The sequence below is a fragment of the Amblyomma maculatum genome, chromosome 8, assembly GCF_055883805.1.
Source record: "Amblyomma maculatum isolate TAMU_Amacu chromosome 8, ASM5588380v1, whole genome shotgun sequence".
Lineage (NCBI taxonomy): Eukaryota > Metazoa > Arthropoda > Arachnida > Ixodida > Ixodidae > Amblyomma > Amblyomma maculatum.
In genome coordinates, this window is record NC_139351.1 from 89,058,446 (window position 1) to 89,070,957 (window position 12,512).

At 43.0% G+C, this 12,512-nt stretch overlaps 2 protein-coding genes across 2 annotated transcripts in view; one reads left to right on the top strand and one right to left on the bottom strand.

Moving 5' to 3' along the window:
* Positions 1–12,512, bottom strand: part of mmy (UDP-N-acetylglucosamine pyrophosphorylase mmy) — a 79,665-nt gene that overhangs the window by 63,945 nt on the left and 3,208 nt on the right. The window lies entirely within an intron of this gene.
* The window catches only part of Cdc50 (cell cycle control protein 50A), a 46,012-nt gene that overhangs the window by 15,406 nt on the left and 18,094 nt on the right, over positions 1–12,512 (top strand). The gene's annotated exons all lie outside the window — the stretch shown is intronic.

Here is a 12,512-nt window from a genome sequence, read left to right on the forward strand (position 1 = left end):
GTTGTTCGCACGAGCGTCTTTCTGTCGCGCACAGTCGGTAGCAAAGGCTTATGAGATACGGACTTGCGAAAGTAAGTCCGTATCTCAGAGATCCGGACTTGAGTTTGAGATCAGAAGAAGGTGCCGACGCTCCACGCAATATCAAAACCAAACGATGGGTTAGCGACGCACCGGTAACGTAAACTTAATTGTTAGCAAGCATGCGCGCCCCGTAAACGTTTGCTGGAGACTGCGGCCGAAACCAACAAGACAAAACACCGCAATTGTATTCCAAAAAGAATCTATTTCTGCTGATTGCAGCCTTTTTCGCTGGTTCAGCTACGATGCTCTTGTCACCGTTGGAATCTACCATCCGCCACAGCGATGAATATTTCAGGTTGTAGGTGAGTCTGTTAGTACACCCGGCACCAGTTAAGTATCACCTAGATATCACAGAACAGTAGGAAGCGAACCACTCAAGTACTATAAAAGACAGACTTACGCTAAATTTTACGCTTTCGCTGGCCTTCTTTCTATTAGCATTTTCAATGTTTACACAGATCTCTGGAAGCCTGGTATGGTGTGTTTAACGTGATATATAAGCAAGGACAGGACAATGCGGTTTAAACCGAAAAGGAAAATCATAAAACGTCGAATCAAGCATTCAAAAATCCGATTTTAACCGAAAAAGTCACTGTATTTGACATGCGCGCCGCAGCTAGGTGTCTACTGACCTGGAATTAAAACTCGATAAAAAAATACAATTAGCAAATTACAAAACCCAAGGGCGCAGTAAGACAGTACTTTTGAACTACGGAACTGTGCACTTCGAAGCATTGTCAAATACCTTACAAGCCTCTGCAGAAAAGGAGACAACTCCTTGCTCTCACTGAGAAGCGACTTTTTTTTTTTTTTAGAAAATAATTAGAAAGCAGCAATTTTTTTTTAATCGTATACCGAAGGTCATGAAATGCGTTAGGCAATTATGGATCACCCCCTCTCTGAGTAACACTTGAAACTAATTAGCGATAAGTGTGGCTCGCTCAAGAGGTGACATCACATAATCGCTTTCTCTGAATTTACCCAATTATATGTTTCAACGAACTTTGTCTTTCTAAATGTGTAATGAGAAAGAAAGAAAGAAAGAAAGAAAGAAAGAAAGAAAGAAAGAAAGAAAGAAAGAAAGAAAGAAAGAAAGAAAGAAAGAAAGAAAGAAAGAAAGAAAGAAGAAATTCCGAACAGCGCCTTTTCGGGACGGTTACCTTCGCGCTGAGCATTTGGAAATTCGCCAACTATAACAGAACGGGCGATACAGAACACACCCCCCCCCCCTCGCACGCGCACGCGCACGCGCACGCACGCACACACACACACACACACACACACACACACACACACACACACACACACACACACACACACACACACACACACACACACACACACACACACACACACACACACACACACACACACACACACACACACACACACACACACACACACACACACACACACACACACACACACACACACACACACACACACACACACACACACACACACACACACACACACACACACACACACACACACACACACACACACACACACACACACACACACACACACACACACACACACACACACACACACACACACACACACACACACACACACACACACACACACACACACACACACACACACACACACACACACACACACACACACACACACACACACACACACACACACACACACACACACACACACACACACACACACACACACACACACACACACACACACACACACACACACACACACACACACACACACACACACACACACACACACACACACACACACACACACACACACACACACACACACACACACACACACACACACACACACAAAGTAGCATAGATGCATACACTGTCCAGCTGTCGGCGGCAGGTGGCTCGAAGACATCCACCTTAACTAAGATTCCAGTAAGGTGGATATCTCGCGGGGTCGCGCAAAGTTATCTTCGCTAAGATCGGCGAGTAAGCCAGGTTGGCCTGCAAATAAGACGAGATAATATCTCCCGTCATTGGTCATTCCATGGCGAAGCACGATAAAGGCCGGAGAAATGCTCCCTACCCGCTAAGCCATATCGTGCAGAGCGATAAAGCTTCAGATAACGATGCAACCTTGACACCGCGGCCCCAACAAGGGATACACGGAGTGGTCAGAGATTAACGAGTGCTGTGCTGGCATACACCGCACGCTCCTCCGGTCATTTACCCGTTATGAAGCTTTTTTTACGTAACGCTATATGGAAGAGTTTCGTGTGGTCTGATTCCGACGCGGTTTGAAGCTGATCGCTTTTAAGCTATCAGCTAGTTCGGTCGAAAAACCATCGGCGTAGTAGTAGTAGTAGACATAGAGTGTCATAAAAAATCGGAGGTTGAGCAAAAAAGATATCGTATCGTGGTAATTTTTGGTTCTAGTGATTTATGATTGGCATGTGGTAGGCGATGACGAGCTAATTAAATTTTTGTAATTATATGAATTAAAAAAATTAAATCAAAAAGGCTTTCAATGGTATCAAAATTCTCAGAATGAAAAGCCAATAATCGATGGTGCTAATTAATGAAATTTACAGCGTGTAACTCATCAGTTAATTGAGATAACCGAGTAATGGGATTTTGGGAAAAAGGTTTCAGATGTGTCTGAGTGCTCGGAAAAAAAAGACGATGCTTTATGATGCTAAATAAGTATAGAGTGCAACTCATCAATTATCTGAAATAGTTGAAAAATGGAATATTGAAAAAAATGGTACAAAGGTGTTCAAATTCTCAGAATGAAAAGAAAATGCTTCATGACATAAAAAAGTTAGAGTACGTAATTGATCAAATAATTCATTCGAATAACTAAAAAAATAAAAAAAATGCGTTTAAAGGTGTTTAACTACTCAGAATGGAAAGCCATGTTTTCCGATCCTAAGTATTGGTGTATAAAAAGTTTAAAAAATAAAAGTAATATACCGTCGGTGTGTGTGTGAAACGAGCTGTCGCGTCATACCCTTAACTGCGGAGTTTAAATGTCTCCCAATTTTTAATCCTTTCGATATAAAAGGGCTCTATCGCAGTTTATACTTTGTCAGTAAGTCTTGACGAAATGCCCGAATTCATGCTACATTGGAGCTTGGTAACATGTTTCCTGGTTGGACTATTTAAAGGGAAACTGAAGAGATTTTAGAATTCAACTAAATTAAAGGAGTGGAATGTGTCAAGGCTATAGGGTTAATTCATGCCAAGCCGTTCTGCACTAGCATTCAAATTCACGACATAATCGCTAAATGAAACTATTTCGGCAATCAGGCTTCTCCGCAGTACACGGTTACAAGTAGGGACACCAGCGATGACGTCATCTCTAGAGATGATGCATTTCCAATGCGGAAACGTTTGCTCTGATAAAGACCAACGCCAACGAAGGTAAAGGTTGCAAATCGTCGTTTGGCGGCATCGGGTAACTTGCAGAAAGAATTGGGCAAAAGATGTTGAAACTCTAAAGGTCACCCACAATGACGTTATTATCTAGTTTCACCACACTGCTGCATGCTGTGAGGAGAAGCCAGAGAATTGTCGCAAATCTAATACTAGATTGTGTCATAACTTCATATGGTAGCGCGAAAACCATTTCGTGAGCTTAATCTAAAGCTTTCATATATTCTAAGGCGCGCATCTCGGGAAAATGTCAAAAAAGCATTTCAGCTTGCCTTTAAACAACCCTAGTGCTGCTCATACCAATGTATACCTATTAGTTTTCGTATAAGCGTAGAAAATGTTTCACTTCATAACTATACAGATAAAAAAATATTGCAGTGCTAAGTTTTGAGAGAAATAATAGAAGTCCAAAAGGCACGCATGAACAACAATAGATATTCATGATATGCAAAATAAGGTACAGCGTCTTTTTTAGTCTTTTTTGAGGGGGGGGGGGGGGTTAGCTCTTTCGGAAACACAGTAAAAGCAAGCGACTCCCAAAGGCCGTTATAAACTAATTAGTAAAACAAATATTTATACAACCTTAGCATAAACATATTCTAATATGTAGCTATTCAGACGGCATTTCAAGGGCACACATAATGTTGTTAAACGATGTAGACAAAATGAAAAAAAAAATCTGACCTTCATTAAAAAAATAAAAACAAGAAATCGAACAGTTATTAAATTAAAATGACAAAAAGAAGCAGTCATCACCACAATCAGCCGCCCACTGTAAGGTAAATGCCTCTAACATACCCTTTTAGTTAAACCGGCCTTGTGTTAGCAGCATCTGCATCACCCCCGCAAACTGCTTAACCTTACCCGCTCACTTAATTATGCCTACGTCTCTCGCTACGCGTTCCTTCCCTTGGAATCGAATTTTGTTACCCTTAGAGAATATCCGGTTATCCTCCCTTCGAATTACACGTCCCGCCCATGCCCATTTCTTGAGTTTCGACTAGAATGCCATTAATTCCAGTTATTTCTCTGATCAACTCTGCACGCTTCCTATCTCTTAATGTTACCCCTACCATTTTCCTTCACGTCTCTGCCGTATAGGTGAGTACTGATAAGATACAGCTGTTATAACTTATCTTTTTGCGGGACACTGGTAAAGTTTATAACTGCTGTATCTTAACTTGCAAAACGTGTCAAGCTGCATTTTTTAGTATAAAAATTGGACATGCCTGTGTGTGTGTGCATGTGTGCATGTGTGCGTGTGCGTGCGCGCGTGCGCGTGCGCGTGCGCGTGCGCGTGCGCGTGCGCGTGCGTGTGCGTGTGTGTGTGTGTGTGTGTGTGTGTGTGTGTGTGTGTGTGTGTGTGTGTGTGTGTGTGTGTGTGTGTGTGTGTGTGTGTGTGTGTGTGTGTTGCTCGCCAAGAGTGCTGACAGCCCAGGTCTCTCATTCTCCTTAACTGCACCAATAAAATGCAGTGAAGCCGAAACACCAGGGACCTAATATGTTATGTGGTGAAATTCTTTGCGACTTGAGGCGTACAGTCCTCACAACAAGGTTGCCAAATTACTAAAAACATTCGCTTGCGGCTCGGTCTTCTTCTGGACAGCTTAAACAATCTTTGCGTGTTTGAACTTTTCTTAGTTTATGGCCTGCACGTTTACAGGAAGGTAGCGGACACAGTTCGTTTGACATCAAGGAGTCATGTGAAAACTACGTAGTGAAATCTGGCTTGATGCGGCTGAAACGGCTTCGCACTTGTTTGGTGCCCTGAAGAAGCCATCATATGTGAACCCATGCACTACCTCGCATCGCCCACGTCTGCACCCAAGAATGCGGGATCGAATCCCGGCCGCGGCGGCCGCTTTTCGATGGAGGCGAAAAGCAAGGCGCCCGTGTGCTGTGAGATGTCAGTGCACGTTAAAGAACCCCAGCTGGAGGTCGAAATTTCTGGTACCCTCCAACAAGGCGTCTCTCATAGCCTGAGTCGCTTTGGGACGTTAAACTACATAAACTAATCAACCAAACCAACTTGCAAAGCGCCGATAACGAAATAAAGCGGCTCCGAGGCATTATCCGTGGTGGAAACTGGCCACTGCAGATGTTTCCCACGTTTGAATACAGCTTTACTAGGGGAATCTTCGGAATGACCACGTAGATTACGAGGCCCGCTTCACTTGAAGTGCTCTTCGAAAACCAAGGTCCGTTGGAACGAACATGTGTTGATTTTTTTAAAATGCGTGGCCAAGAATATCTATGTGTGCTTTCACAAATAGCTCGTGCTAACTTGTGTCGAAAAAAAAAAAATGAAATTTCAGAACAGGAAGAAGTTTCTTTGATCCGGCCCTGAGTGCCACACTCACACTTCGTTCAGGTGCACGCCAGATTTCTCTTTAGATTAAAACGCGATAAGTTTGTGCGCCAGTTGATAAGTACTGTAGGTTTTGTAAACCAAACAGATATAAAACAGTGAAGACATGCATGTGTTTTTATCCATTCGGCCGCCGCCGCCGCGCTCTAGATAAAAATCTCTTCTCGCCTCGGCGCCTGCTGAGAAAATAAAGGAAAAACTGCGCTAAAACCGAAAGTTCCACTAAATCTCTAACTAGTTTCGAGAAGTCGAGACCAACGAGCGAAAACTCCAGCAGAGCGGCGCAGGAAAAATGGCCAATGCCGGTGTCGCGTCAGCCAGACGATCGCATATCTCTATTTGGAAAGGGGTAAGCTTTTTCGCGTACACGTGGCACAAGTCAAACCAATAGGAATTGGTCGTCTGTTCTCCTTATAGAAGAGACGCAAACGCATTAAGCCGCATAGGTCATCTCTATATGTTTTTTTTTTTTCTTGTTTGTTGGGGCAGGGGGTCGAAAAACCAATCAGTTAAACTGCAAAACAGCACTCAGCTCAATGCTTCAATCTGTTCAGCTACCTCTATACATGATACTGCCGGAAAAAATGTGTTGTCACTATGAGGTCAGCTGGAAGAAAGATGGCTTGTCGTCCCCATCACCGGCAATTTCACAACTCTTCCAAACGGCTGCAGCGACATTCTGAATTTTTACATTGCCCCTAAATGTTTATTGTACGAAGATCACTTCATCGGCACGAAAGGAAGTCAGCACGTGATCAACGTCGCAGCTACGACAGGATCCAGTGACCGGTTGTCTGTATATATGCAACTTCGGAAGTTTGGCGGCTGGCTAATATATATATATATATATATATATATATATATATATATATATATATATATATATATATATATATATATATATATATATATATATATATATAAAATAATATATACTCTAAATGTCCTCATAACTCTAAATCTCTCTCTCTCTCTCACGTACACAAAAGGAAACTATGTCAACAGAAAGCAACATTGTCACTCTCTCGATGAGAAAAAAAAAATGAAATGCAAATTAAAACAAAGCCGATGACCGTGTGCGGTCTCTGCGAAAGAATTCGTCCACCCGACCTGTCAGTGACATTTAGTCTGTCACTCCGTCAGTCGGCCCAATAAATAAAAACGCAGTGTTACGCCGAGCCTTACACAAATGGTTTTCTTTTGTTTCTTTTTTCGCCACCCCGAGCGCGAGCGCACAGCAGAATGAGAGTTCATTTCGCAAAGGGGTGTACCCCGGCGAAAAGTATTTTCTCTGCAGACAAACGCACGAGGAATTCTGTGCCGAGAAAGTACACCTTGCAGAAAACTTCGTTTAGGTAAGTGAGCTCCAGTTTAATGTGGCGCAAATTAGGGTCTGATTAGAGGCCGCTGACTTCGCCCGCATCATTTTACGCTGCTCTGAATTACCTATACCAGCGGTCATGTTCGTTAGACCTTATATTAACATGCCGAAGAGACAATTGAGACCTATAGGGCGCCATATAGGTCCCAAGTGTCCCAAATAGGTCCCAAAATAATCCACAGCTGTGCGGCACGTGCCGTACCCAGCGGCTGACTCCGGATTATTTACACCATCTGGAGCTTTGTAACGCCCCCTGACGCCTCGAAGCGAGCCGGCCGCTTCAGATTTGAATATGTGGACACAGGTTCGCCTTTGTAACATGGTAGCCCTTACTAAATTCATCCGCAAGTGTCCCAGCCTAACTACATAGGCGACATCACATTGCCTTCGCTTTTGCGTTTTGCCACCACCGACACGCGGCTGTCAAGGCAGGAATTCGACTCCGTGGCCTTCGGGTCAAATCGCACGTTCGGGCTTACTGGTGACAAATGATCGATGTGCTATATCAACAGAGCGGTATTTGGAACAAAAGACTCGCCGTCTTCCTCTGTCTCCGGTATTATACATACGTGCAAAGGTTTCGAGGGCGGCAAGGCAAAATAAGCTGAGCCAGTGATAAGGCCGCGTAATCTGCGAGCACCGTCCAACGCGGGTGAATAACCAGATATGGCGTACGCAATTCTAACGGTCCTTGCTTTATCGGCCGCTCATTAACCAGCGACTCGCTCCTCCGCGCCTACAAAAAGAGACTTAAATAATAATAATAATAATAATAATAATAATAATAATAATAATAATAATAATAATAATAATAATAATAATAATAATAATAATAATAATAATAATAATAATAATAATAATAATAATAATAATAATAATAATAATAATAATAATAATAATAATAATAATACGCGCGGAGTCGCGGCGCTCAAAGCAAACGCCTACAGCATTTGATTTTAGCACACATGGCTCAGTCGCTTCGGGAGCACTACATGATTCTCTGTTCACTCATCGCACTGTTTAGTCTGGTTTGGTTTACGGGATTTAACGTTCCAACTTGATGTAGGGTTTTTTTTAGCGCAAAGACAAGGACAAGAAAGGCGAGACGTACACACACAGCGCTTGTGTGTGTACGTGCAGGGGTGGTCAAAAGTTCCCAGGCCACAGGGTCTGCTTCTGAGCAGTATAGTCAGGCAGCTACGACGGCCCCAAATCTCAAAATATATGTGGAGGGTAGAAGAAGCATTATTCTAACCTCTGAGATCATTTATAGCTTTAATGGGATATCACGTGTCACAATAGGCTGACCAGAAGCAAAACCTGCGACCTGCGAACTTTTGACCCCCCCCTGTACGTCTCGCATTTCTTGTCCTTGTCTTTGTTTGCGCTAAAAAAAAAGCCCTACATCAAGATGAACTACCAACTCGCGCAACAGGAAGTTTTAATAACGTTCCAAAACGACTCGGACATGAGAGACGTCATAGTGGAGGACTCCGCAAATTTCGACCATATGGGGTTCTTTAACGTGCACTAACAACGCACAGCACAAGGGCGCCTTGCTTTTCGCAGATTGTCAGAGACCATGTACTAGTTATTTTGTAACTATTCTCCTTTCGAAGAAAAATTTGGCGCCTGAAGTGCGTTTTTCCTGCAATGTCTCCTGAAACGTTGCTGAACATTAAATGGAAAAAAAAAAAGAATAATCTGCTGGCCCTGCGCATCGTGCGCAAGCATACGTTCCGTAATCATATTTTGTTGCTTGCGCTAGAAACGCGCTCTCCCTCGAGACCGGCCGTGGTCGAGAATAGGAACATTACCGCGTGGCTGCTCGTGTACTTGTTTGCGCATCTACTAATAAGACGTGAAGGCTTAAACCATAAATGTGCATGCATATGTACGTTTATCGGCTCGGTTTTGACAGTATCTGCTAAGCATGCTGCTATCTTTCTTTTGAAGATACAGTACAAGATTAAATTTAAATGAAGGCTTGAAATTGGGCTTTCCACGGCGTTTATGCAGCGATATATATATATATATATATATATATATATATATATATATATATATATATATATATATATATATATATATATATATATATATATATATATATATATATATACACATTCGCACATGGCTGAAGTGTTTCATCCGAGAAAACAAACACATCGACTTGTCTTTTCCAATTATGAAACATATCGATTGTTTGAGGCTGCGTGTGTTGACAACGGTGACTGACAGACGGACATTTTTTTCTCGGTACTGTGCTCAGTCGTGACGGGCAACAGGAAGTAGGTCACCATGTATTCATGAGCAGGTTGCTAACCATGCACAATGCAGGTTAGTTATCTACGGTTACCTGCCCTGTTGCACAATCAGGTATTTGAAGGTGGCCGGAAATGAACACACATGGCTTGAAGCTTTCAATGCGGCTAAGTGCAGCCATTCAAGAAATTTCGGCTCACCGCAGGTTTCAAAACCGAAACCACGGGAGGCCGCAGCCTCAACGACCAGCCTTATATATCACCGGACGGCGCCGTTTAATGCAAACTTGAGAGGTGATAACAGTGGCTGCACCAGAACTGGCATCACACATCCGAAGCTGCCTCAGCGCAATGGTTGCTTAGCAACGTGGCAGCCGAAGACGTAGTGAAAAAAAAAATAAAAAAAAATAAAAAAAAAAAGGCGCGTCATGATCGACTGACACGTGATTTCGTGGTTGTGCCTGTGCCGGGAGATGCTGAATTAAGGTGTTCCAGATTAATTTTAACCACTTGGGGTAACGTGCACTTATGCCGTGCAGCAAACAGGCTGAATACTTAGCTGGTCATCTAAATGAGGCGGCATCGTCCACCGCGGCATGTCGAGTGGCATATGTGCTTAACGCTCCCTTACATGTGCTCACACTGTACAAAAATATTTTCTGTCTATAACTCGCACCCTTCAAAACATGGTGCATTCAAGTACTGATGCATCCTTTTAATGGGCGCAGTGCTCCTTGCTGCACCCAAAAAAAGGGTGTATCGGTACTTCAAGGCACCCTTTTCTGAAGGGTGTGAGTGTAGACAGACAAGGGTGCGATTTTTTTTTATTTTTTTTCACAGTGTATGTTATGTAGCCGCGGGATCTCTTAGTGTAGGTTTAAAGCGCCTGGTTGGACCAATTTTTTGGTGCAGCGCATAATCACATGGCTCAGTCGCTTCGGGAGCACTACATGATTCTCTGTTCACTCATCGCACTGTTTAGTCTGGTTTGGTTTACGGGATTTAACGTTCCAACTTGATGTAGGGTTTTTTTTAGCGCAAAGACAAGGACAAGAAAGGCGAGACGTACACACACAGCGCTTGTGTGTGTACGTACAGGGGTGGTCAAAAGTTCCCAGGCCACAGGGTCTGCTTCTGAGCAGTATAGTCAGGCAGCTACGACGGCCCCAAATCTCAAAATATATGTGGAGGGTAGAAGAAGCATTATTCTAACCTCTGAGATCATTTATAGCTTTAATGGGATATCACGTGTCACAATAGGCTGACCAGAAGCAAAACCTGCGACCTGCGAACTTTTGACCCCCCCCTGTACGTCTCGCATTTCTTGTCCTTGTCTTTGTTTGCGCTAAAAAAAAAAAACCCTACATCAAGATGAACTACCAACTCGAGCAACAGGAAGTTTTAATAACGTTCCAAAACGACTCGGACATGAGAGACGTCATAGTGGAGGACTCCGCAAATTTCGACCACATGGGGTTCTTTAACGTGCACTAACAACGCACAGCACAAGGGCGCCTTGCTTTTCGCAGATTGTCAGAGACCATGTACTAGTTATTTTGTAACTATTCTCCTTTCGAAGAAAAATTTGGCGCCTGAAGTGCGTTTTTCCTGCAATGTCTCCTGAAACGTTGCTGAACATTAAATGGAAAAAAAAAAAAAAAAGAATAATCTGCTGGCCCTGCGCATCGTGCGCAAGCATACGTTCCGTAATCATATTTTGTTGCTTGCGCTAGAAACGCGCTCTCCCTCGAGACCGGCCGTGGTCGAGAATAGGAACATTACCGCGTGGCTGCTCGTGTACTTGTTTGCGCATCTACTAATAAGACGTGAAGGCTTAAACCATAAATGTGCATGCATATGTACGTTTATCGGCTCGGTTTTGACAGTATCTGCTAAGCATGCTGCTATCTTTCTTTTGAAGATACAGTACAAGATTAAATTTAAATGAAGGCTTGAAATTGGGCTTTCCACGGCGTTTATGCAGCGATATATATATATATATATATATATATATATATATATATATATATATATATATATATATATATATATATATATATATATATATATATATATATATATATATATATATATATATATATATATATACACATTCGCCCATGGCTGAAGTGTTTCATCCGAGAAAACAAACACATCGACTTGTCTTTTCCAATTATGAAACATATCGATTGTTTGAGGCTGCGTGTGTTGACAACGGTGACTGACAGACGGACATTTTTTTCTCGGTACTGTGCTCAGTCGTGACGGGCAACAGGAAGTAGGTCACCATGTATTCATGAGCAGGTTGCTAACCATGCACAATGCAGGTTAGTTATCTACGGTTACCTGCCCTGTTGCACAATCAGGTATTTGAAGGTGGCCGGAAATGAACACACATGGCTTGAAGCTTTCAATGCGGCTAAGTGCAGCCATTCAAGAAATTTCGGCTCACCGCAGGTTTCAAAACCGAAACCACGGGAGGCCGCAGCCTCAACGACCAGCCTTATATATCACCGGACGGCGCCGTTTAATGCAAACTTGAGAGGTGATAACAGTGGCTGCACCAGAACTGGCATCACACATCCGAAGCTGCCTCAGCGCAATGGTTGCTTAGCAACGTGGCAGCCGAAGACGTAGTGAAAAAAAAAAAAATAATAAAAAAAAAAAAGGCGCGTCATGATCGACTGACACGTGATTTCGTGGTTGTGCCTGTGCCGGGAGATGCTGAATTAAGGTGTTCCAGATTAATTTTAACCACTTGGGGTAACGTGCACTTATGCCGTGCAGCAAACAGGCTGAATACTTAGCTGGTCATCTAAATGAGGCGGCATCGTCCACCGCGGCATGTCGAGTGGCATATGTGCTTAATGCTCCCTTACATGTGCTCACACTGTACAAAAATATTTTCTGTCTATAACTCGCACCCTTCAAAACATGGTGCATTCAAGTACTGATGCATCCTTTTAATGGGCGCAGTGCTCCTTGCTGCACCCAAAAAAAGGGTGTATCGGTACTTCAAGGCA